The sequence below is a fragment of the Varanus komodoensis genome, unplaced genomic scaffold (assembly GCF_004798865.1).
Source record: "Varanus komodoensis strain SLA01 unplaced genomic scaffold, ASM479886v1 scaffold14_1, whole genome shotgun sequence".
In the NCBI taxonomy this organism is placed as follows: Eukaryota; Metazoa; Chordata; class Lepidosauria; order Squamata; family Varanidae; genus Varanus; species Varanus komodoensis.
In genome coordinates this window covers 12668413-12672350 of record NW_025335438.1, presented here as the reverse complement: position 1 = coordinate 12672350, position 3938 = coordinate 12668413, and the positions used below count along the sequence as shown (strand labels likewise).

The 3938-nt window shown below is 39.1% G+C and overlaps 1 long non-coding RNA gene across 7 annotated transcripts in view; it reads right to left on the bottom strand.

The window, feature by feature from the left end:
* Positions 1 to 3938, bottom strand: part of LOC123020366 — a 59072-nt gene that overhangs the window by 27808 nt on the left and 27326 nt on the right. For all 7 annotated transcript variants that reach the window (XR_006414075.1, XR_006414068.1, XR_006414074.1 and 4 more), the window contains one exon: positions 3556 to 3880. This is a non-coding gene — a long non-coding RNA (uncharacterized LOC123020366). The remainder of the gene's footprint in view (positions 1 to 3555; positions 3881 to 3938) is intronic.

The following is a 3938-nucleotide window of genomic DNA, read 5'->3' as shown; positions in this document are numbered from 1 at the left end:
TTTGTACTTTGATTTCAATTACTTGACAAAGAAAAGCTGTTTGACAACAAGACTAACTGGCCAAACTAGACTCCCCTCCCCGGCCACTTTATTTTATTTTATTTTTTTATTTTATTTTTGGGCATATACAATTTATCCTAAATAGAGTAGGTAACTTTGGAGATGGAGATGGTTGGGAGAAAATAAAACCTTCTCAAAGGAATGAAACCAAGATAGAATTTACCATCTGAAGCAAATAGTGTACTTTCCACTGTGGCCATAATTCAGATGTTTATCCTGCCATCCATACAAATTTGAAAATGGAACAATAAAAGCAAGCTAGCCATGTAGAACAAGATCTAGACAAAGAACTTGCGTATCAGACCAATGCAAGCACAAATGAGCAACTTCTCCAACTCCTTCTAAACAAATGGAATAATGTATTTACTTAGGATATTTGGTTTTGTGTATTATGAAAACAGGCCCCCAAAGGAGTTTTTCTTTTAAATTAGAAGCTTACAAAAAGAATACAAGTCTGTAACTATCTCTTTGATCCCTCATAGTTAGCATGCTAAGGGAAAATAGATGAAAAATAAGTCCAGAGCAAAATTTGACTTCAATTACTCATTTCAAATAAAATAACTGGGAATTTTAGGGCACAATCTTATTAATTATGCCTTGGTGATCAGAAGTCCAGAGCCTTCCAATCTTCAAGGGCAGAAGGAAGAGTAGAAGCAATCTTTACCTCCCCATCCTCCCACCCTGCATTTTTCATTACACAGGTGCTTCAGAAGGGGAAGCAAGGAGGCTAGAGAGGCCACAGAATAGCTTCTCCCCTGGAGCACCCAGATTCCCTCCCTGCCGGGCCGAATGCCCCTTTTCTCCTCTGTGAGGTCAGTTTTCCCAACTTCAGAGGCCAACCAATGTAGTTGTTTCTATGCTGGGTGTGAAGAGTCAGGGGGATGGTGTCAGATCACTTTCCCCCCACAAGGTTATAGCAGCCTCTCTCACTGACCAAAGCGGGGGGATCCCCAATATTCTGTGGCCCCTGAAATGATGTCTGAGTGCCATGTTTTCTCTTTTCAAAAATGTATTGTTGTCACACAACATGAAGATAGCCATGCTGGTCAAAATAAACATTTTTACATCCATATTAGAGAAACACCTTTAAGAAGCGAAAATACACCCTGTAGGTTCATTGTCTTTTTTTAAAAATATTATTTTTAAAATTATGTTTCCCTGCTTGATTTTTTACCTTTTTACACCAAGAATGATGAAGAACCTTGAAGGATGGATTAAACCCAGGCTATTATTCTAATGCCAGTAATTTATCCAGCAAAGGTAACATGTAACTCCATTACATAAAATAGTGCAAAATGTATTCACATGCATGAAGCCTGCAATTCCCTGGCTAAGAACACTTCTCCCCACCCAGCCTTTCTCTGTTTCAACTTTTTTGCTTATTAAAAAGTACTTTCACTGGATTTTGTGCGATCCCTGCACCCACAGTCTATGCCATCCCTAACGCAACTCAGTGTAGCATTTTTAGAGGCTGTTGTGAGAAGGAAGGTTCAGTAAAGTCCACTACTGCCAGTAAAGGTTCAGTAAAGTCCATTATCTGGAACCAATCTAGTTTATTTATCAGCTGCATTTTCTGCAAGCAAATAAACCCTTTAAATGCAATCACAACACAATAAGTCATGATTGCTGTAGGAGAAACCATAATACTGCTGTATTACAATGTTACCTTGACATTTCAACAATTAACTGTTTATTTAAAACATCAAAGGTTTAAATGAGTTAAAATATACCAGTTTGTCAGTTAACAATATCCATTGCCAATAACATCAACCTCATTAAGTAGGTCATACTAAGGAACTAACAGCAAAAGGGAAAATAAAAAACCACCCTCAGCAGCAACCTCCAACCATAGTACCACACAGTATCTCTATACACAATCCAAATGGCCAACTAGAAGCCCCACTTCCATTATGGATAATATACCCTAATGCTTTAATAGGTGTCTCTAGACCAAAATGAAAAGGCATGACAGGCCTTTCAAACAGCCAATCTTCCAACAAATGGGAAAAAACACTTTCAATCAATATTCATTACCAGACTCAAGAAAAGGTATCTTCAGTCTCCTGCTACTCTCTTTTGGCTGTTGCTAGGCAGCAGAACACCAACTGAGGTCTCAGACTTGCTTCAGTGTGAAAAGCTTTAGTGTGGGCAAAGCAGTGTTTTTTAATACTTGTGTTTAATAACTGGGAATGCGAATAAACCTCCTTGTTTATACTTCACCCTTTAATCCATGAGCATGTGCTAAAACTGAGGAAGGAAGTAGGTGTTTTTCTCTTTTATGAATGTGGCTATTAAAAGAGTAATTACACTGATACTCCAAAACTAAACTTATTTATATTCCACCTTTTTCCTTCCAAGGAACTCAAGGCATCTTACATAATTTTTCTCTCAATCTCATCCTCACAATAGTAACCCTGTGAGGTAGGTTGGGCTGAGAGTATGAGACTTGCCCAAAGTCAGCTGATGAGTTGCAGGGCTGAGTGGGGACTAGAACCCAAACTCCTGAGTCTTAGTCCTGCACTCTTAACCACTACACCATACTGACCCTATAGTAATTTCAAGACAGTTCTGTGGAACTTCCTTCCTTGCAGGTTTACATAGGACTGCAGTTCTAGCGTGATATTAACAAGAAATAAATATCTATTGGTGGTGGTGGTGTTACAATATTGCATTGTTATCCCTCATTTCTTCCTCTTGGAAGGAACCCAAGCTGGCTTACAAGTTTCTCCTTTCCAATTTATCCACAACAACCCTATAAGGTAGGTTAGGCTGAGAGAAAGTGACTAGCCCAAAATCTTCAGCGGGTATTCATGGCTGAGTGGGGATAAGAATCCAGCTCTCCCAAGTCCCAAGCCAGCACTCTGAAACATTACATTCCACTGGCTCTCATTTTAATTAACCTGAGGTAAATTCTGTGCCTTTAATACTTTTCATCCTGTCAAAGTTGAAAAACTCTATCAATAGTGGAGTTGTTATACAGAACACCTTTAAAACCTGAGATTTAGCAAAAGCATGAGAAAACCATAGTCTGAAGTACAGGCCATGTTGTTAATTGTATGTTTCTATGAGTGTCTAAGAAGAGGGTAGTCTGAAGTCTAGTTTTTCCTCCTCCTCCAGAGGCAGACAAGGAATATAGACAGATGCCCTCTTCCTGGTGAGGGAAGGGCTGCTGAAAACACAGCAGCTGCATTAGACAAATCTGAGATGGGGGAGAAAGGAGAAAACCAATCTGAGGAAGGAGAAGGTCTGTCACTGGCATAAAATATTAAGGGAAAATATATAAAATTTCATATTTCTATATAAATATAGAAAGTTGAACAGTTACAATTTAAATTCTTGTTACCATTGATCCTCTGTGATGGTTTTAGGAGATAAATGTCATGTGTGTGCGGGCGTGCACTTTTCTTTGTTCACTCAATCACCATCTCAAGAGTTCTAGAGTCGAAGATAATTACGAAGATGTAATCCATTTATTCTAATTTTGGCTGTACATACCTGTAACTGGATACAGAGAACATTATGCCACATTCTGACCCACGAGGCAGCACTTGGCAGAAGTAAACAGTATTACAGTTACCTGTATCCACCATCCATGCCCCAGGTCTGTGAATGGAAAAACAGCTTGGCAGTGATTTTGAGGTGGGGGAGAGAAAAACGGAGAGTATGTTTTAAAAAGGAAGCCAGGAGGACCCTAAAATGCATCTAATGTCATCCTAAATACAAATTTAATGTGAGACTGCTTTCACACGGGCAACTTTCATGCTTGCATTCTGAAATGGGTCCATATTAAGAGGGCTGTACTACCTTGGTTCCGGAATGTCTGAAACAGAAAGAAGGTTCATTAGCAACTACTGGAAGCAATGGTAATCTTAACTGGT